The sequence below is a fragment of the Dermacentor andersoni genome, chromosome 11 (assembly GCF_023375885.2).
Source record: "Dermacentor andersoni chromosome 11, qqDerAnde1_hic_scaffold, whole genome shotgun sequence".
NCBI classification, from domain to species: Eukaryota; Metazoa; Arthropoda; class Arachnida; order Ixodida; family Ixodidae; genus Dermacentor; species Dermacentor andersoni.
The window spans coordinates 105,265,807-105,289,402 of NC_092824.1; the positions used below are offsets into that span (position 1 = coordinate 105,265,807).

The following is a 23,596-nucleotide window of genomic DNA, read 5'->3' on the forward strand; positions in this document are numbered from 1 at the left end:
CCAATTCGAAGATCAAGAAGGAACACAACAAGAAGAACCAAGCGAGGGACAGTGTACAAAATAAATGTTGTATATATTAGCTTCATTTACAAAATCTCTCTCATCATTTCATCCCACGTCCACATCCTCTGGGATCCAGTTGTCTATACCACGAGTGAAAATTGCTACTACTTGCCTCTTCGTCGTCTCATGCTGGTCTCGGCTAACAGACCACAAATATCTACATTTCGGTGTTGCAACCAGGCTTCTCCGTTTCACCATTCCTTCGGGGTGTTTCTCGCAATTATAACAAACACAACAGCATACGACGATGAAACAGCAGGTGATTAGTACCAAACGGTTACGCATCGTTTAGATAGCTTCCGCAGAAGATTCTGGGCGTAATTTCCGTTATGTAATCACATGCGTTCATAGGAGATAATTGGATACGGGGCATATATGTTTCCTCGATAGGCTAGGATTACAAATTTTGAAAAGAATTTTGAGAAGTTATGACTTGTAATTTGTGCAGAAGACATGAACGAAATCGCTGTAACTTTTGTATAATGTCAAAATGAATAATCTGAAAGATGCTTTTCCTGAGACTTTATCTCGTAGTGGGAGGACATATAAAATGTGTCACCACACAACATGAGGCCTCTCTGAAATATTACGCCAAAAATGTTTGAAAAAAAAACGCATTTATAACTAAATTTATATTCACTACCGACGGCAGTAGTGTTCACTACTGCTATTCACTACTATTCACTACTGACGGAGAGGAGGCGTGTACTTCTGTTGAGACGTGAGGGGTACACCTGGAAAGCCGCCTACGAGACCATTTTGCCAAGAAAACTGTTGTTGACATGCTTCTGCGCAGAACCTCTAACCCCGGTCGTAACCGCTGCTTGAACTCATTCCTCGCAGCAACAACTCAACGGAATGGCGCCGGGAAAACACAATTTGCGCATTCACCGAAGTGTTGGGCGCAGCAGTCAGCTTCGTCTCGGGGAGGGGAGGCCTTTCCGAGAAACCAAAACTGCGGAGGTGGGCCGATCGCCATTTGGGATCCTCGCGAACCTGCCGACAGGGATGAGCCAACTCTTCAGCCACGTTTCTCGCCCACCCACCTACCCTCTCCACTTGTTTTTCGATGACGTCATTCGCCCGCCCCGCAGCTGCGACACAACCGCCGCCAAGGTGGTACCACCGACTTCGTTCTGGGCGTTGCACAATCAAACTTCTTCTTCGTCGGCGGCGTCATCAGAGAGGGGCAGGGGTTGAGGAGGACGACCGCATCACCTGCATGCACGTCACTGCGCATTGCAGACGATTCACTTTGTTATTCCCGGCGCCGGCGCGGTGTCCATTCACACACGGCGATGACGTCATTGGCGCCGCTGGCTCGCGAGCCAGAACGCACGCGTGCGGGCACGCGGTTCGGCATGTTGCCTCGGCAATAGCGTGCAGTACTGAGTGCGCTAGAGGTAGCGTGGACATGCGCACTGCGTTTCCCAGCTCCGCGCGCATGCGCGACATCTGTCGTCTGCTCTTGACTGCAGGGGAAGCAGACGGCGCTGGGCATCGCTAGGTGGGAAGTCGACCCTGCATATCCCCGACTCTTCCCGAAAATGCACTCAACAGAAAAGTATGGCCGATATTTGTTGAGTCATCTTTTTTGCGTCTAACACGTTTTCACTTCCCACAAAACGCTTCCTTCTGGAAAAACGATACTTTCCCTCAACACTCCCATAAGTTTCATGTGTAGTTACCCAGCACATGATGATGAAAAAAGTGTACATTCGGATAAATGTTTACGCTTAAACGCACGTCATTAAACAGATTAATTTAGACAAGCATATTTCGTGATATTTGTATAAGCTATTAGAAGTGCTACTCTGGCTTCGAAGCTACAACGTTTGACAACGACCTTATTTTAAGTCGTTACAGTTTAACCGTGCAGGCGGTTCCTAAGGAAACATTTGTGAAATTTTACCAGCGTCTACGACTATTCAACCTGTCATTTCTTTCGCAGGAGGTGTCAGCTGGATAGGGAAAAAAAGCCGCAGCTATTTTGTCCTGAGCCTGGGAGACCATGCAACTCGGTAAGCCTTGCCAGCGAGCCTTTTGTTCATACCAGACGATGTACAAAGAGCTGCGGAGATCCGACGCGCACGTTGGAATCTACGTGAAGCGAAGCTTATACGTGAGGCGGGTAATCGGGTGCTATATAAACCTGCGCATTATGCACTCCCGCGTCTTTGGCGTGGAAGAAACTCAGGGCGAACTCGGCAAATCGCACCGGCGCGCACTGGGGCGACGATGATTGGATGAACCGGCGCATTGGCGCGCCCCCTGGTGTGCGCACCGGTGCGATTTGCTGCATCCACCATAAAGCGCTCGCGCATGCGCTGACGCGCGTGGCGACCAATCTCTAAACTGGTTGGCGTTGGCCCGATATAAGTATACTCGCGCGCGTGCGAGTGTGACCTAATGGTACAATTAAAAAATGAATCGTGCCTAACGCTTAAAGCATCGGGCTGCTGCGCTGGGGCACCGAGGTTCGACACCACCATCGGACATGCATAATTAATTTTTTTTTTTTGAACCCGAGCTATTGCGCAAGACAGCAGCCTCCCATCAGCCACGCTTAGAAAATCAGGGAAAGTTCGCAAACGAAGTTTCGCTTCAGAAAAAAAAATATATGTTTTACATACCCAATGACATAGCGACAGTCGGCTCAAGAATCGTCGTGTTCAACGCAACACGATGCAAAAAACGTCTTGCAGCGAAATATGAAACGGGAGACGGAATAAAGATGAGCACATCGCATCGCGTGGAAATATCGCAATCTGAAAAAGGCAAAAATATTTTTTTTACGCGTAGCATTTAGTATACCGCCATCGAACGAAACAGAATACCATTTACATCTGCGGCCGAGTTGATCGATATCAAATAAAGTCCAATCTCGCAAATTTTCACTTTTGCAAAACAACGTTCCAATGGCACTTTTACACCGCCTAAACCAGGTATACGTAGTCCTTGAAATTAGTGCCCCGCTGAATGCATTTACAAATGAGGGAACTTTCCTACGGCGTGGCAAGCCGATTTCTCAATTAACTATGAATACTTGTAAACGACATAGCGCACTTCACTTTGGCCGAGAGATTAACAAGCCTTCCATAACTCTTCTTCGGGAATTCCGTTCCTTGACTGCAAAGTGATGGGTGTCAGCACCTACCTTTCCACTCGAAATATCAAGACGAAAAATCAAAAGGGTGGACGGAGGTCAACTTGATCCGGCCTGCGGCGGTAGGTTTACGGACTATAGCCCATGGCTTGGTCTGGGATCCTCGCCTCCGGTGTTATCGCATATCGGGCAGGGCCACGGCGGAGCTGAGGGATTGCAACCGTACTTTGAATCCAATTTCATTTTCATTTTTCTTTTTTGTCTATGCTACAAGCGTCGTGCCTGCAGCGCTGACGCTTCTCGTCACGCAAGCCCGTTGTGAGCGTCGGTATAGCAGTCCGAACGCTGTTTGGGCCGTGCCGCAGTAGCTGCCGCTCTGGCAGCGTAGCTACGCCAACGTGCCGCCACGTAGTACCGTTAGAAACACCGACCCAGCAATACAAACGCAGTGTAAGACACTACTATCGCCGTCGACATTTTCCCCTTTCGAGCGAAGGGGAACTGCTAATCTTTCGAAAAGCGAACGTAGCTTTTATTTTGCCATTTCGCCCGTTGAATGGTAACTCGGTAATCAATGCATAGCATTTAAAGCCAACCTCTACTGAATACTACACGGGGCAAAGTTTAAAACTTGCACTGCCCAGCCTTCCCGCGGCCAGCTAGCCCTGTCCCGCATGCAAGCATCGATGCTTTTCTGCGGGATGGGTCCGGCGTTTGTATACGAAAGTTACCAGAAGGAATGAGCTCTATTTATAGAAGTGAGCCGACGCTGGAAACGCCAGAGATTTGAAAGCAAATTTAGAACAAATCACAATCAATCTCAACGATGCTGCACGTTTTCTTACAGAGGCAGAGGGGGGGGGGGGGGGGGGGAGGACATGAACACCGTAAGAAGAGCTAAAACAAACATCAAAATATGGCAACGAAAGCAACAGCGAGAGGTGGAGAAAGAGGAAGCAGCGAAGGAAAGGGCGGACTGGGCCACGAAAATACCGGGCCTGCGAGAGGAGACGTTCACGTCTGCAGCATTCTGGAACGCGGCCATCTTGGAGGTAGCTCAAGTGCACGAGGTCTGGGGTGCTTGCGGACATTCTTTTCCAGCCTCTCGATGAATATCTCTCTCACCCGCACCCGAGAGCAGAGCGCATATTCTTTCTCATCGACTGCGTTTCTTTGAGCATCTGTAAAGTCTGTTTGTTCGGTGTAGTCTTCATTTAGAAATCGAACCTTTCTCGCGGTCTTATTTTTTTTAGCGAGATAACCGCAAATACAAAACCCAAATACCTCATATTGATGTTCTCATATGATTATACGCATGTGATTGTGTGTGAGAACGAGTGGTGTTGCTAACTAAAAAGAATCGTATGTTTCATATACGTAATTCCACACGATCATACGGGATCCCGTAAAAGAACTAGTACATTCCTATCTAAGCACCATTCAAAACCCTTATTGAACTTGATTTATTCATAATAGGTTACATGTTATAAAGAACAATAATGTACAGAAGGAGGTCCCGTAGTCAATGACTGTATCGGGACCTCCTGTTATTTACAAATATGCTTTTTATAAAGCAGAGAGGAACACCACATTAAAATCATATACAAGGAAGCATGGAACAAAGTAAGTAATGGGGCATACAAAACAAGATACACAAACAAGAAACAAGCATACAAACAAAACGTCCGCATTTGGAAGTTACAATAGATCTAACGCAGGAAATTACACAATCGCAAGGAGCAAATGCAGTAAAACTAAATGTACTAAACGAAATTGACAGTAACGGACAGGGAAAAAAGAATAATACAAAAGCTTCACCAGATGAGCAACAATACAAACAACAAAAAACTTCAAAAAATACATGACAATCAATAAAGAAGAAAGGTTCCGGAACAACGGCATATTTGAAGTAATAGGGGTGAAAAAAGAAGAAAAAAGTTAATGGTAAATATTTTCTGTTAGAAGAAGATTCTTCAGGTGTTTTTGAAATATGGACGTTGAGCGTGGTGTCTTGACGCAAGGTGCATGGTGTGGAATTCCAAAATGAAGAACCTCCTGGGGAGTTGCAGGGTAGACAAAAAATGAATGCGGCACACGTTTCCACGCGTTTTGTATATATATATATATATATATATATATATATATATATATATATATATATATATATATATATATATATATATATATATATATATATATATACGTAATTTCGTATTGCAGGAGATCCTGTACAAGACCCCGTATGTTGTCATCTAAGAGCACCATTTAGAACCTGTATGTATCATATCCGTATTCTCGTATCATATGAGACCCAGTATAATAGCCCGTATGTTGTCATACAGTTGAAACTCGATTCAACGAGGTGATGAACAGGCTCGAATTATTTCGTTAAATCGGGAAGTTCGGAAAATCGAGCAAGGAATTTTTCGTTCCTGCGAAGCCTAAAATATAGCGTAGCCACCCCTTAAAAGCACCGCGGCCTTGCATTTGTCGCCAACCCACGCTTGCGCGTGCAAAAAGTCCGCGAGGGTGGCCCAACTACCGCCGCCCCTAGCGCCATCTGGTGCGTAAGAACGCTAGCGACTGCCGAGTCCGTTGTTCCGTGCATGGGCGCGGCGTGCAACCTCGTTAAGATAAAGCTAGGGCCGTGGCTAGAGTGCCTAGATGTTTTAACGCGATAACCTTAGAGCGCACGCTCGAAGAAAAGCCCGTCTGCGTCAAAATTAGAAAGAAGTCACTATTTTTTTACTCATTTATCTATGGAAAAGCTTCGTTAAATCGGGTTTGATGCAAGCTAGTTTCGTTAATTCGGGTCGATGACAACACTGAACCTTATGGGTAGTTTGCCGGGGAATTGAAATTTGTTCGTTAGATCGGGAACTACGTAAAATCTCGTTTCGTTCGATCGAGTTTTAACATTATAATTACTGTTCAGAACCCGTATGTATCACACCCGTAATCTCATATTATATGAGATCCTGTACAAGACGCCGTGTGTTCTCATCTAAGCACCATTCAGGACCAGCATGTATCATATGCGCAATCTCGCGTCATATGAGACCCAGTATAATAACCCGTATGTTACCATATAATTACTGTTCAGAACCAGTATGTATCATACCGTAATCTCATATGAAATCCTGCACAACACCCTGTGTATTCTCATCCAAGCACCATTCAGTCAATATTGAAGACACATGATACTGAGCATGTCGAACAAACAGATAACGCATGCACATATTCCTTAACACTGCTCAAATATTCTCAAGCAGACAACGTGACCACGCCATGGCACAACACGCAATATTCCGGTGTAAACAGGGTGAAAAAAGGGTTAGCAAGCGCTCATTGGCTGGTTCGACGCCTATAGCGTATCTGTGATCTCGTTGTTCGGCGCGCGGACTGATTCACGCGTTTCCAAACGCCAAGCAAGCCCTCTCGAATGTGCTTCACAACTTATCTCTCTCCCCTATATATATATATATATATATATATATATATATATATGTATATATATATATATATATATATATATATATATATGAGAGAGAGAGAGAGAATGTCCCAGATAACGTTAGCTGGGACACACGGCATAGTATACGACACCGAAAATCACGGAGCGAAAATATGTAGATGTGCAGTTTGGTTCAGGACCGTTTATTTTCCAGATGCCGGGGGCTTTACATGGAAGGTGTGACACAACATGAGACACGATTTGCCTGCGTACATGGTAGTCGTGCTCGGGCATCGTAGTCAGCGATGCCCTGGAAAAAACAAACAACAACAAACAAAACAGTGATCGCCGGGAGACGTCAGAAATGACGGGATGGCAGGCCTTCTGGTGTGCAGAGGGTTGGGGAAAGAAAATAGAGCTTGCTGCGAATGGCCGGCACCTCGCGATACGAGCATTTCGGTTCCGATGTAGTCCTCCTGGAGGGAACTGCGAAGAGCCCCTGGTAAATCGCGAGGCTGTTGATCCGTCGAACTAGACTCTAACATGGTGCGCGCGTGTTCTCTTATGACAGAAATTTTCATTCTGCGTGAACGCGAAAAATGACTTAACCTATGCGGCATATTTTTTTAACAGATGCAAGTGCACTGAGCAGGCATTCTTAGTACATGTTGTAGACAGCGGATGCTCATTCTTTGAAGTGTAGTGTCGCACAAAAATGCAGTAGCCTTGCTGAAGGGCAGTGCGAAAAAAAGTGATAAACGGCGAGGTTATTAGTACTCCTACTTCAGTAAGCTGTATTATATAGGGACCTTAGTCCTATTATCAATACAGGAATTCTGATTTGATGTTAGTATGAGGAATAATTTAACTTAGTTGTGGTTATTCGATGATACATTCTTGCTACGGGTTCTAGATATTCTTTGTGCATTCTTTGAACAAGTGTCTGGTTTATATACGAGTGATATGTTTTGCGGGGCACAGAGGAGATTACGCTGGATAAAATCTAGCGTCGTTAACAGAGATTGACTTGCATTCGAGATGATTGTACATTGAGATCGGTCATTGCTTACACATTTGTGAGACAGCAGCTCCCCGGGCGTGTTATATATACTGAGTAATGCAACGCTAAGGATTTACAGCAGCGGAACACTGTTAGCGTTCAAGCTCGTTAGCTGATTTTTACACAATTCTAATATATTGGCGATATCAACCTGACCATGACTTTGGCCAGGCGTCTTACCTATTTCTGAAGACGCTGTTATATTATTCGTAATACAATACACACGAAGGAGTATTTATAAATAAACACATTACAAAAATATCAGCGAGTTAAATACATGTAATGGTCGTGAGGAAAGGAATTTATGCAAGAGCCAATTGACAACTGATCCTAGATAATTCTCTCACTTCAAAATGTCATGATCTAAAGTCGTACAAATTCGTGTGTGTGCGTGCGTGCGTGCGTGTGTGTGTGTGTGTGTGCGTTCGTGCGTGCGTGCGTGTGTGCGTTCGTGCGTGCGTGCTTGTGTGTTGGTGTTGTGATTGCACAATATGTAACGTCGCTACTGAGACGCCTTATCGACTGCTGGGATATGGATACTCATTGATAGTCCGGCAATGGGTCCAATCAGCCTTATATACTTTATATTTCGCATCATGAAACCGTAGTAAACCAATTTTGAACTCTTGAAAGGTCAGCTTATTGAGGTTAGTAATAACGGCACAATATACACGCAGAAAAATTGACATCTGCCTTTCGCACGATACCGCCTAACAAAAATAAATGCTGCGAAAGCTGAAAATATTCCGGTCAATCTGCGTTACGATGTGAGAGTAAATTACTCACAGTTTGCCTTATTATTCGGCTTTGGCTGAACTTGTTGCCACCAAAGTACCAATAACTTAAGGAAAATTACCTTAAAACCCGCCGTGGTGGCGTAGTGGCTATAGCATCGCGCTGCTAAGGCCGAGGTCGCGGGATCGAATCCTGGATGCTGCGGCCGCGTTTCGATGGAAGCAAAATGCAAAAAAAAAAAACAAAAAAAAACACGTGTACCGTGCATTTGGTGCACGGTAGAGATCTCTTGGTGGTCAAAATTAACATTGGGTCCCCTAGTACGGCGTGCCTCATATAATCATATCGTGGTTTGGGCACGTAAGACCGCAGAATATAATTTAATTTGTGTCCTACATTTTATACTCGAACGACCTTCCTCTCATTGCATTTGTCTAGAATAACACCAAAAGAAAGCGACTCTAAATGTTTTGAAACAGATATAGGCTGCAGGAACTAATCTTGAATTATTTCAGTTTTTCTATTAACCTGTTTCATGCCAGCTGAGAATGAATGGTTAACTTCGCCTGTAATAGAAGAAATGCTCATTAAGCTGGTAATGATTGCTCGAGAAGAACAATTAAGTTAATAAGTGCTGAAATTAATGTATGGCTGTGTTCTTCAGTTAAAACTGTGTTGTGTCTAAAATCAGTCATTTATACAGGGTGTTTCCGCTAACGTTAACCAAGCCTTCCAATGCAAAAAGAAAATGAAAGATGAGAAACCAAGTTGCACGATACGGTTTTATAGTCGTCGGACCACCGACGGCCAAACATCGTAGGCTTTATAACTGTATGTTGGGCCATGTTCCTAAAAATGTATTTCGTTGAACAACTTCGTTAAAGTTAGCTGGGACACCCAATATAATACCTATGTTATGCATTGAATACGATTTTCCGGTGTTGTTTTAACCTAACCAGTATTTTGTTACTTCGTCGCCTTTTGCCTAGTGCTCTTTTTATCTGCCACACATTATCCCGACTACTGATGTGCACGGAATAATGTTGCATAATTAGCCCCCCCCCCCCCCCATGTTTCTTTTCATCACGTCATCTCTTTTTATCAGTTACTTTGTAACCGCTACTCCGTATAATGTCTTCGCACGTGAAGGCGCAAAAAATGAATGAATACTTTCACGTTGTACTCGCGGTCAGGAACACGGTAGCGAAACTGTGAATGACGGAACTCTTTATTAGCCGAGCCTGTGCCCACAAAAACAGGCTACACACTGAAACTTCAACGACAACGGCGAGCACAATCGGCGACCGTCGAAACCTGGTCAGCGGGTCAAGCGCGTCGGCTTTCACAGATTCGTCGACGGTCCCAGCGTAATCGCTGGTGCCCGCGTGCTTTCCAGAAAGTTCGAGACAATTCGTGTCGCGCATACAATCTCATTACACGGGGTTCGACGAGAACGTGCACAAAAGACAGAATCAACGATAACTTTCGAGTAAGCTCCAAATAATGCCGGCGCGTCGCCGAAAAAGGATAAGTACCCGTGTCAATACGATCAGCTTACACTATGGTCCAATAAGTGCACGCAATTTATCAGGTTGATAATTTCACTCAACGTGGAACATTAGATGTATAGCACGTAATAGGCTTACATTCTTTCACTCGAAAAATTTGATTACAAGGTAGATGAACTTAAGTATTGAACATTAAAAGGTCCAGTTTCATTCAAATTTACGAACCACGGTTTAAAATAATGTACGCCCTTTGGGACGTATCATTTCCCAACCAATAATCCTCGTCCCTCTTACTTTAGTTCCCTTTCTTGAAAACGCTGTGCCCGCTATTTTTCTTTCAAGAATGCAATGTCACGCTAATAACGTGCTTGCCGTTCATCACCCAGAAGTACCGGGGCCATGCAGCGGTTAAAAAAAAAAAAAAAAAAAAAGAGGCACGCAGAATAGCTCTGTACAGGCTTAGGCGTAGCTCCTGTCCTTAGAGATATTTTTTTAGCTCGTCGTGGCAGACTAATTTTTTACCGCCTCAAAGATTTTAATAATGCGAATGCGTTTACATATGTGGACAATTTAAATTTTAATGCAAGGAAGCGAAGATGGTTGCCCTGCCTCTGTAAATAACCTCCTAGCGCTATTTAACGAATGTTGCAATCCTCTGAAATTAACGCATGCAATTCCAGAAAATGGTGTTTAATCGGTTTGTTGATTCGAAGCTAAAACTCACTAGCTATCATGTGTGCTGGGAGTACCATACAAGGGCATGTAAAGCCCTGCTACCTTATCATTAATCCCATTCGAAGCTTGTTAAAAGAGCAATAGCTATGGGCGGTGCTTAGATAACGCCCTGAAGAAATCTTTTTATTCCGTGGCAGGAATTTTCGAAAGTAAATTGACACGACTTTTGTCAGCAGGGTATCCTGACAGTGTTCTAGTATCTATAGCTGAGGGGAAATTGAAGAAAGAGACAAGAAATGAAGGCTGCTTTCAAGAAGGAAATAGATACCGCACTGTAGCAATTCCGTACACGCACAATATCTCGCACCACCCCCAAAAAATGTTGGCCTGATGCAGTCTCTAAGAATGGTAATAAATAACTCGGCTCGTTTTATACGGCTTATAGCTACAGCCGAACCGGTAAGCATCGTAATCATGAATTCGAACTTCCAGCTGTACCTTCACTTGCGTCACGCCTACAAGGCCACACACGTCAGCGAACTCACCGCAATTTCCTTCTTTCCTTCCCTCCTCTCTCTCCCTGTTATCATTGCTTTCCCCCTTTCCCATCCCCCCGGTGTAGGGTAGCCAACCGGACGTTATTCTGGTTAACCTCCCTGCCTTCTACTTATCTCTTTCCCTCCTCCTACGTTGGTGCTACGCCTAAGCGTTTTTTTTTTCGTTTTTTTTTTAAGCTGTCTTATCACCCCTTCTTGCGTCATATGCTAGTCCTTCCCACCACGTTAACTTTCGCGCCGTTCAGACCATGCCCGTAAGGTTGGCATACCGTTATGCAAAACCGCTTCGTTTAGCCACTCTTACGTACAGCGAACGTGTAATGATTGGAATTGTTGAGATTGGAATTGATTGGAATTGTTAATGATTGGAATTGGAATTGAGAACGATCCCAAATATTGAGAAAATTGGTGAACGCATTGGCCAATATTGCATAACAGTTTCTCTCACACTCTGGTTCTTTATTTTTAATTTTGTATAATTAGAAAAACTCTTATGCTTCTTTTATTATTTTGTTTTGTAGATTAACCACGTCCCCCTGTAAAGTGTATTGACTCTGAGGGCAATATAAGTGAGATGTGTGATAAGAAAAACGTAAATGCATTAGTAATTGGTCCCGTCGGTTGTGCATAGCAGACCATGCTAATTAGAACGGCCAGGGAAGCAGAGCGGCTTTTTTTTTTTTGCGAATGTGTTGGTTGTTTCTTTATTACGCGAATCCTGTTTATGCTTACTCCATGAAGCACTTTACCATGCTACTTCTAGTGAACATGCGGAACACTGAATTGTCCTCAATAAAAAAAATTATTTTACCATTTTTCGTCTCATTTACTGTCGCTGTCGTTCAACATAGCCTAATGTAGCGCATTTGTTGATCCAGTCTCTCATCTATATATTTTTTTTTGTTTCTTTCCAAATCGAAGAGCTTCAAAGTGAGAAGGCAATAATACAATAATAACACTTTAAAAAGATAAGTACGGCACGTGCATTTTAGTCTAACTTGCAATGACATGTTCTGAGACAATCACTTACTGTGCTCGTTAACACCGGGTTCATTTCGAACCCCTGTAATCATCCCACTGAGGGCATTGGCAGTACGATCAAATAAAAAAAAAATATTTCAAGCGCAAGCAAGTTCGGCAGACGACGCCACGATCTGCATTGACGCGAACAGGTGATAAATAGTTCGTAAACGTTCACTGCAGTCCGCCAATTATTTCTCACCGTGGTTCGGTGGCCACATGGTGGGCTCGCCGAACGACGTCTACGAGTAAAGGGGAAAACACTTACCCATGGCCGAAAATGACTGTCGTGGTATCCAATCTCCATGCTTCGTCCCGATGGTGCGACCATGACGACTCGGAAGAACCGACTCTTCTTAGAAATTTCGTCCGTTTAGTGACTCGTCGAGGTACCAGCCCGCACAGTGTCGTCTATACGTTCGACTGGCCACCGCCTGACTATCCTTCACTCACTCGGGTGCACGATATACAGTATCAAGGAAGCAACCAGACAATGTAGGCCGGCCTTTTCGGAGCATGCGCGCTTATCTTATCTTCTAGAAGGCCCCGATACCGTGTCCTCCATATGACTCGCTTCCTAAACTTAAAGCTTGTGACGGCAATTAACCCGCTCGTTGGAGTAAATCCAGCGCCACCCAGATAGCGCGAGGCCAGTTCACTCCGACCCATGACGTCATGCTACCTGGCACGACGGCCATAGATAACCATGGCTTACTGTTCCCAGTAAGCCGTGGTTATTCTGACGACGCCGCTTTCGTCACGTCAGCCTTGGAAATGGAAATTTCGGGGCCAGGTAGCATGACGTCGTGGATCGGAGGGGACAGGCCTTGTGCTGTCTAGGTGGTGCTGGTGATTAATTCTCGAATTGCTAAATATAACCGGGCCTATATTTGTAAAACTCCTGTTAAGTACCGGCCGCGCGTTTTGGCATGTAAAAACCCGCCAATTTAGGTACCTTAATTTAGCAATGGGTGCTCACGCAGGGTTGCCACAAACGTTAAACGCAGTAACATTATTAAGTAGCGCATTCTTAAAATTGCAAAAGTAAACATGTGCTCTTTACTTTAAATAACGCTGGCAGCCACACGGTCTGGGATGTATTGGTTATCTTTTGTTAGGTCTCAAGGTAACACTCACATTATTCGAAATTAAAGAGAGAATGTGCGTTTGATTCCTCCGTCAGGCGATATTTATACTATACCAGCTGTTACGTTACGTTTTGCGAGCCACAAGAGCTGCGGTTTATAGATTCCGTAAAGTGTGCTTCCAATTAATGTCAAATTCAGAGCTGTCAAAGATATATTTCAAGCATTCACGCTCGGGTTGACATTACCAGTCTTCGAGGTAGAAAACTCGGCTCGCTTTTTGAAATGTGAATGATGTGCATTTTCTTTTCAGAATATTATGGAGCTTTTGGTTAATTTATATGTCGACGTGTTTGGAACTGAACCCGGCGATCGCCTATAGTTATGTCGGTCGCTACAGTTTGTCCAACACATTGAGGAAGTTAGATGATCGTCCTCTTAAGTGAACAGACAGTAGTAGAGCACCGTCCTCATCGATCATCGGCTCAGACGGCAGTGAAGGCACTTTTGTGCTTTCTCAGAACGTGTGGTTTGCGCGAGCAGCTCTAACTCAAGTACTGTCCGTACACATCTCTACACCTTCTCTCTCTTCACCTTCTCCCTTCCCCCAGCGTAGGGTAGCCAACCAGACCCTTGACTGGTTAACAATCCTGCCTTCCTAATTCCTCTCTCTCTCTCTCTCTCTCTCTCTCTCTCTCTCTCTCTCTCTCTCTCTCTCTCTCTCTCTCCTTGTGATTTTAATACAGTCTCAATGTTTTTAGCAGACGTAAACGCCGTACGCATCGTCTGGCCAGGTCATCCATAGCGCAACCTCGCCTTGCACGCTGCATTGCAAGAAGTTTTCATAGCGCGTGCTTCTCGGCCCTTAGCTTCAAGACCCGCCGTGGTTGCTCAGCAGCTATGGTGTTTGGCTGCTGAGCACGAGGTCGCGGGATCGAACCCCGGCCACGGCGCGGCCGCATTTCGATGGGGGCGAAATACGAAAAGCCCGTGTACTAAGATTTAGGTGCACGTGAAAGAACCCCAGGCGGTAAAAGTTTCCTGAGACCTCCACTACGGCGTGCCTCATAATGAGAAAGTGGTTTTGGCACGTAAAACCCCATAATTAATTATTGGCTTCAAGGACCCTCTTGAGGCACTAGTTATATTGTATAAGTTTTGTTATATCATCTACTCGTAAGGGAACATTTATGGTCATAGCTGAAATAAATAGTCGTTTTCATTATTTTGATACTCACATGTTTCACCCAATTTACAGCGACTTAATCTTAGGCCTTTTTACAGCCATGTTGCGTCTACCATTTACAACTCATTTTCTCATTGCCCGCTGCATTCCTAATACATTGAGAAACCGACACCATATGTCATGGCGCTCCTGGGCCACATCTGGCCCTTGCGAAATGATTGTCATTTGAACACATAAAATGTCATTGCATTTTTATTTGTGATCGTCGTGTACCAGTATACAAACGAGGTGTATGATCACAATTGATTGATTAATTGATTGATTGATTGATTGATTGATTGATTGATTGATTGATTGATTGATTGATTGATTGATTGATTGATTGATTGATTGATTGATTGATTGATTGATTGATTGATTGATTGATTCTGCTATTATAACCCCCCAAATAGCTTCCCGAGTATACGTCACTTTTGCTGTTGGCATGTTACTCTCAGTCTATGCTCAGTAGTCATGCGTTCAAATTTCCCTGATGCCTCGATCTTCTTCCGCTTCGAGTTGTCAGACTCCACGTTATCTTATGTAAGCGCAAAAAATTAAAGCTGGTCGATTGAAATGGAAGGCGTTTACACAGCAATGCAACGCGCAGCTAAGCAGCAGGGCCTACCATCTAATTTAAGAATTATCGCCTTCTGGACGCTTGCAAAGTTCATTCATGGTGGCATTTGCAACGCCATCGTTTCCGAAATCCAGTCATCTGCAACGACAAATCTTCGCAAGATACATCACGTTGCTGTCGTCTGTTTGAAAACGCGTTGCCGAGGCACGAACGCCCCTGACATTTCAAAATTGGACTGCTCAGTAGTTAATCTTTCTGCGAAGACAAGTCGCCACCTTGTCAGTGGCTACGCCCGATCGTTTAAGGCTCACTCACACTAGGCCGACCCGACACCGATTTTGGTGTGCCCACTGTCAGCGACACCGTTTTTTTTTTTTTTTCATTTGTGTCGGCGCCTCTGTCACACTGTACCAACGCCGAGCTCGGCGCCGACCGTCGGCAGATTGTCGGCGTCGGTGCAGTGTGACAGAGGCGCCGACACGAAGGAAAAAAACGCTGTCGCCGACAGAAGGCAGACCGAAATCGGTGTCGGGTCGGCCTAGTGTGAGAGAGAGAGAGTAAAACATCTTTATTATTAATATTTGAATGGCGAGAGCAGTGTGGGAGGAACCCTCAGTCTAGGGTCCCTAAGATGATTCCGGCGATGTTTCGAGCCCGTTGTATCACAGCTCGGAGGACCTCGGGAGGTCCGTCGCGGAGGGCATCGTCCCACAGCTCTTTGTTGCGTAGGGGGTAAAGGAGAGTTGGCAAGGGAGGAAAGAGGTTTGCAGTGCACTCAATCGTGACGTGGAAGATTGTGGGCGAGCTGCCACAGCCAGGGCAACGATCTGCATAACAGTGTGGGTAGAACTTATTGAGAGAGACAAGATTTGGAAAAGTTGCGGTTTGTAACTGGCGTAATGCCACTGCTTCCTCCCGCGAGAAGGACGGCGGTGGTGCGGCGTGGGTGCGACGAATGCGTGTATAATGACGGAGTATGTCTTTGTAACGGAGCAAGGGATCCCCCCACTCTGAACTAGTCGCCTCACCACGCCGAGTCGCCCGACTCGGCGTGGTGAGACGACTGTGTGAGTGAGCCTTTAGCAAAGAGACACAGCAAAGTGTGAAAGAGGGATACTGTGAACCGGCGATAACACACAAGCTATACCCGTTTCCGCCGGTCAGTCCGAGACTGCCTTCCTGGCAGGACCGACAAAAGGCGTTCCCACATTCATTCATTCAGCAATCATTCTTACTGAGACGATAGACGGCATGTCGGTACCGACAAATGAGTACGTAGAGACAGCGGACGAGGATTGCGAACACAGGTATTCAGCGCTGATAGGCACTATCTCCATCGATAACGCAGAGCCAAAGTCTGGAGGTCAGGGTCTTATAAAAAGCTCCGTTAATTAGGAAAACCGCCACAGGCAGCCGCGGCTCATCTCTTTGTATTTCTTGGCACACAGTGATACGCGATTCTCGTTTTGGCTTATAGTTAGGTAATATTTATTTCGCTATCAGGGTTTTACAATATCTCTAATTTTTGCTTAGCGCTGTAACCATGTTTCACACACACAAAAAAAAATAGTATAAGAGCAATAGATGCACGCACTAGTTAAGAAGTTCACCGAATTTACGAACGATCGCAGAGACCTTTCGATTTGAACTGCAGCTACAGTCTCAGTGGCTCCTGCGCAAGCGACATATACGGTCATAGTCAAATGATCCTCGCCGAAGAAGGTGGCCTTGAGCCTAATCGGTTTGATGTTATCCGAAGAGGGCTGGACGCCGTAACTGGTTCAAAGGCACGATAGATGTTTAGTAATCAATCCGCTCCCGCGAGAGTCGCACTTAGGTGGTCAAATCTTCCGCGTTGGGTCACCCCTCGGGATTTCAGGATGTATGGCGAGTCCATGCACTCTGTGGTGCCGGTCATAAAGGTGACTTGATTTACGCGTATTCGCGCTAAGTGCAAGTGCGAAGAGACCACCAGTCATCTTCTGTGCCACTGTTCTCGCTTCGATAACCAATGTCAGACACTCCAGTGTGCCTTGAATAGACTGAACGATAGGTTATTCACAGAAACAAAGGTCTTGGGAGCCTGACTTCACAGTTCAGTAGCCCGGAAAGCCATTCGAGCGCTTCTTCACTTCCTGAAGGCAACAGACACGAGTGCCCGACCGTAGGCATCCTACACCTAACTTAGTGCATATGAAAGTGCGATATAGACTCATGTTTTCTCTCCATCTCTTTCACTCCCCCGTCCCTCTCCCCACGTGTAGAGTAGCAAACTGGACTTAGTTTAGTTAACCTCCCTGTCTTTCCTTCCTCTCCCTCTCTCCTTCTTTCTCTCTCTCTCTCAATCGCATTTTAATGAATTATCTATATTGCTAAATCTATTCAACTACAGCATAAGTTTGTCGTTGGCGCATCATACGCTCAGTTGATTTCGCTCCATAAAACCCAACAAAACTGTAATCTATACCTGGCTTATGTCAGCCTGCTTAACTTACCATGCCATGTGGGTCTATCTCTCTAACCTAATCTATTACGTAATCTATGCACCTTTTTTTTCTATCCAGCGTGTGTATCAAGGAAGAGGACTTGACTGCCACTCACATGGAAGGAAGTGCTCGTCTTCGCCGCTCGCGTCTGCTCCAGTGGACAGGTGAGACAGGTCTGGCAGAGTGGCCGGCCTTGGCAGTGCTGCTGGCGCATCGCGCGGTGGAATGAACGGAGGTACTCGGCAGTCTAACGATGAACCCAGGCCGTGCGGTATCCGGGACACGGCCTGGTACCGGAGGAACAAGTCTTGAGGCTGTTGCTGGTGCTGTGGTCCGTATCCAGAGACCAGCGAACCTTCGGCGACAGTCCCTACCGGTGTCAGAGGCGGACCCGCGGTGACAGTCACGTGACGGGCCTCCCTGGCGCTGGCGCCACCCGGAAGTCCACCGCTGCAGCCGTCCATACTTGAGGCCGGGCAGGACATCCTGCACAATCGAGAGGTACGGTCGCTTTGCATTTGAAGGACATTTCCGCGTGGACAGCGTCTCGTCCTAGAGATGAGTACCACACCGGTGCTCGTCTGTGGAACGTAAAGTTGAATGCTCAGGAAAAAAGTTTACGGATTTTATTCTAAACTACTTCGTCGTAGAACTGAAAAGTCATAACGAACCTATGAAAATATTCCGTGCTGTGGCGCGGCACTCTTTTCTGGCACCGTTGATTGATTGATTGATTGATTGATTGATTGATTGATTGATTGATTGATTGATTGATTGATTGATTGATTGATTGATTGATTGATTGATTGATTGATTGATTGCCTAAGTGGATGATAGATGTCTCGCAAAGAAATAAATGTAAATTAGCTTTGCAGATCTTGAGAGCGATAGCACCACTTAAGATGGCTAACAAATAGCCTTAGCAATAAAAAGCTTTGAAAGAAGAAATGGAAAAGTGACTCACGAGAAAGGCGCCTCTTACGAATAGCGAGTCCGAAATTTTATTTCCATAATTTTTAGACGCCTTCGCCGACTTCCCGCTTAGCCCTTACCGCTTTTCGCGCATATTTGGGTTGTGACATAAAGAACGCCTCCAAAACAGAACTCGTACGTATGCACACTAAAAACGGCGTAAAAAGAGCGTCAACACGACGCAGAGAAGTACACACGACAGGCGCTGAACGAGCAAGTGACCTGTCTTCTCTGCGTACTTCTCTGACTTGCGTTGCCATTATTATTTTTGCGCTACTTTTTACTATGATGGTCAACCAACTCGCCCGGCTTTTACACTCTATTGTAGTGTTTATTACTCCAAGCGTATTGGAGATATGTGAACACCTTCCTTATGGCTTAAACTACGGTAGGCGAGAAATTAAGATCTACTTTGTCGCGGTGCAGTTACGGTGGTGAAGGAGCAGGCATACTACCAGAAACAATAAATCTACGGGTGAATATGTGCCGTATCATAGCGTACTTAAAGGCACTGAGTACGTCCAAAAAGCACACGCTCAGAACACTATCAAGAGCTTTGCGGTTACATAGAGATGCTAACTTTTCGATTTAGCGTTGCGGACTTTGCATAGCTTACGTGGCTAGCGTGACAACATGGGGGCGCTTGGGCCGCCCTTTTTCGATCGGAATTGGGCGTTGTTACTCGTCTTTCGTCGCGACAGAAAAAGCACTAACGATAAAATCGGCTTTCGCTTAGTCTCTTCTCGCCTTGAAAACCAACTATTGGCGATATTTTGCCCAAATTGTGGAGACGGTCAATCTGTTCTGGCGCTGCCAGCCCTAGCAATATAGGCACCCCTGCTACCGCGAAAGGTGCATCAATTTCTGTAACTGTACTAAACAGAGCCACAGCATTTTAGATTGTTCATCCGCTCGGCGTGCGTACACGCGTAATCTTCTACTAAACACGCTTGTAGCATGGCCGTAACCAATTAGCCTGTGACAAATTTAACAAGCGCACTGCTATACTTAGAGTGTCTAAATGTACGGTCGAGCACGATCAGGGGGGGGGGGGGGGGGGGAGTTCGCCGAGTCTAATCGCACAGCTAAGGTTGGTCACGTGTATACACACACATCACCGTGCATTCCAGAGCCAACTACTGGCACTCACGTAGACTGAAGAATGTACAATACTCGCGCAGCGCGTTTACTTTTTTTCTTTACTTCTTTTTCTTCTTTTACTTACACGATAGAAGTATATGTTGGCGCACAGATACGATGCCGGGTACTCATTGGCTCTTGGACATGTGCAGTGACGTATATAGTTTTGCACACTTTTTCACATAGCTTGATCGTAAAAAGAGCCAAAGAACGGTTAATACACGTACAATGACGTTATCACAAAGCAGTAAGAACAACACCGCAATGTTGCAAAGAAACTCTAAGATAAACAATGCGAACGACAGCGCTATCATCTAACAAAGCAACACTAAAAGAAACTCATTAAATGACATTGCGAACAACAATAATGTCAATAACCATACAAACTTCCACTACAAATAAAAAGCACTCTCATAAAAAAAGTTTTTTTTCTTTTTACGTGCGTCGATAACGCCCAGCAATGTTGCCATCTTCAAAACAATGTTGGTACTATCCGATTTGATTAGGCCACTACTAAGCAGCATCGAGGATACATGTATCTTAGGTACTCTTTGCGTATCTTGTATCTGTATCATGGCACGTCTGGGAAGACTTGTATCAGTATCTGTATTTCCGAAATATGAAAGAATCTATCGTGTATATTAAGATAGAAGATACTGACTATCGCAACATCACCGTGCGAAACTATATACGTTAGCTGAACTCCGCTTCTCAAGCTGATACTGCTGCCAATATGCCAACTGGATAAATCTAAAGGAAGCGACATTCTTTTATCTATCCGTCAGAACCCTCCAGCGAGGGCAGGCGTAATAACTAACTGCAGACGGTAAAACTCCAGACGGTAAAACTCCAGACGGTGAAATTCCAGACGGTGAAACTCCAGACGGTGAAACTCCAGACGGTAAAACTCCAGACGGTAAAACTCCAGACGGTAAAACTCCAGACGGTAAAACTCCAGACGGTAAAACTCCAGACGGTAAAACTCCAGACGGTGAAACTCCAGACGGTGAAACTCCAGACGGTAAAACTCCAGACGGTGAAACTCCAGACGGTGAAACTCCAGACGGTGAAACTCCAGACGGTAAAACTCCAGACGGTAAAACTCCAGATGGTAAAACTCCAGACGGTAAAACTCCAGACGGTAAAACTCCAGACGGTAAAACTCCAGACGGTAAAACTCTAGACGGTAAAACTCTAGACGGTAAAACTCCAGAGCGGTATTTGTACCATAGTGCAGAGGCTTCTTATTGATGTTCTTGTAGTTACTGACGGGGGGACCCGCCAGCTGGTCGGCAAGCAGAGCAACGACTCCTCTCAACTACAAAAGCGACAAGCAAAAACCGCTGACAGCGCAGCGTAAAGAGAGTTTTCATGTTAAGCAGCTAAAGCAACCTCAACAAATTGTTTAAAATATTATACTTTGAGTAAGAGAAAAATTTTGAGATACTAACAGACATTTCATTAAAATGAAACTAGGTTAGTCGGAATTTGGAAATTTCCAAGCTAGTATTTCTGTGCATACGCGTTTGCTGCTACATTATATTAGATCTATGATAAGAAATTTGCGAACGTATCCAAGTATCTTAACATATAAATGAAACGTATAGTATCGGATACAATAATTGCGGTAGTACCCTGTTTCTGCATCTAAAATACTTGTTGCCCTGGTATCTTGTATCGTATCATGATACAATTGCAAAGTATCTTTGTCCAGCCCTCGATTAGGCTCATTTGTCTCGGTATGGAGTTAGCGACAAGGTCCACTTAGTTTCAAAAACTACGCCTTCCTCGACAGCAGCAACCTGACAGCAACCCTAAAAACAATAAAACGATGTACAAGGAACAGAATGTTACAGAAATTCTGTCTACTAATGCATAAGCATTCTTTGGCGCGGCTGTTAATTCGGTTTTGCTTGCTTATTTAGCTAATTTATGCGTGTCTACCCGTCGCATCCGATCATTTACTGTTACGCTATTATAACGATCAAACGTGTTACCTTGACCAATTATGCATTTATTTTGCAGGTACAAAGGCGTCACGGGACGGACAAATTTTGCTGGGGTGCTCGCCAAAGAATGCTTACGTACTAATAGGAACAATTTAGGACTCCTTTCAATATATTGACGTTCGCCTTTATGCTTTGGGGAATATTCGCGCTCTTCCACTGAGTTAGTGTAAAGTGGCTCCACTTGCAGCAATTCGAATACCCGCTGTCGGAACGTGGATTTTCCTAAACAGTGTCCTTCCGGCTTCGGACGGCTTTGCGGATTTGAAAGTCATTTTTCCACAATATATTGCGTTAAATATGCAACAATTTGCAATGAATATGAATTGGGAATTTATAAAGATAAAGCGCAGTCAACAAAGCCACAAGCACGAAGATTATACAACTGCACTGACTACCCATCCTTGCCATGGAAGCTGAACAATAATGATAAGTTATTGGCATCCCCTTCTGACTGGGATGGGGACAGATAGTCACCTAGCCTGCTTGAGCGAATCAGGTAATCTACACTTGCTTATCAGCCTAACATTTTGTCTATATCTCCTTAATCTTTTCTTTATTCTTAAAACCTACATATCCACCTTGTACAGTTACATATGCCTGTAACGGATCCGGCCTTATCAATCTCTTCCCTGATTTTTTTTCCACCAACACTCTAAACATATCTCAACTGCTGATCGGTTAATGCTTCCATCCGCTTTGAATCCCAGCGCCCCGGGGAGGTAGGCCTTCCATACGGGCCTCGCTGGAGGAATACCTTCGCATGCGAATACTATCGCAAAGAAACTCTATGGCAGCAAGGGCACCGAGTCTCGAAGCGCAGGCAGGATTCGAATGCTTTGCAGTCGTCTGAAAACTAGACGGTGTTCGTAAAGTGACATCTTCTAGTGGCATCAATATGGCAATTAAAGGGGGAAAAATGAGAGGTGTTCGAATATGGCGTCATACGCTGATTTTGTTTACACTTCAATCACTATGGGGACGATTCTACGCCGATAAATGGTCGAAAAAGAAAGACATTTATCAATGCGGGTAGTCCTATTCGGAAGTCAGTTAAACCGGAAACCTTGTTAGTGTAGAATTAATGAAGTCACCGCAGTTTGTGTGTGAGTGTAAGAGATAGAGAGAAAGGGAGAGGTTGTGTTTGCTTGCTTGTTAGTTTGTTAGTTAGTTAGTTTGTTTGTTTGTTTGTTTTTGCCCTCATTTTTGTTCGTTGAACTGAAATTTCGTTCGCACTTAGCGCCCCCGGTGAGCTATAGAGACGAAGTCGTCTTTTTACGGCGCAGGCAAGGTACAATAATCGTATTGATCCCGTATATACCACCGTAATTGAATATTTTCATTGAAATAGCTTCTGTTGCGCTGGCTGCATCCGCTTATAGTTCGATATATCAGTGTCCTGCTCGTTATGAGCGAGTTATTTTACGTGAATATCCGTAAGGTTCATGCGTCCGATGTAGAGGATAATTAATTTTATCCGTGTTCGTTGTATTCGGGGTCGACTGTACCCGGCCGTCAAATCGGTCTCGCCCTATTTCGTCTCTCGACAATTACTCTCTAAACATACACGTTATGCGACCGCCGAAGGCACATCATTCTGGCCACTCGCGAACAGTCAAAGAACCCTAGGCATACGGTGTAAGCGTGAACGTCCTCACAAGATGTTCTGCGTGTGGCTTTGAGAGGTCCTAGCAGAACTATGGCAACGTTTCACCAACGGTCAGAGTAACCACGCTCAGCTCGCAGCCTTGAGGTGACGTGCTCGAATTTCATGACGTCACTTCGTAGTGAGAAAGTTCCCGTTGCAATCTTTGCAACTTCCGAGTGGAAGAGTGAGTTGCGGGTCGTTAACGAGCTAGAGGTAGACCAGAAAGAAAGAAAGGTAGAGAGAGAGAGAGAGAGAGAGAAGGAAATGCAAGAAAAG

At 44.9% G+C, this 23,596-nt stretch overlaps 1 protein-coding gene across 6 annotated transcripts in view; it reads left to right on the plus strand.

Moving 5' to 3' along the window:
- The window catches only part of LOC126539240 (U11/U12 small nuclear ribonucleoprotein 35 kDa protein-like), a 118,375-nt gene that overhangs the window by 43,765 nt on the left and 51,014 nt on the right, over positions 1-23,596 (plus strand). For 2 of the 6 annotated variants that reach the window (XM_072285357.1, XM_072285356.1), the window contains exons 2-4: positions 2,015-2,084; positions 17,633-17,718; positions 17,898-18,055. The gene's annotated coding sequence lies outside the window, so the exon portion shown is untranslated. The other 4 variants (XM_072285358.1, XM_072285360.1, XM_055075286.2 and 1 more) reach the window with 4 other exon arrangements.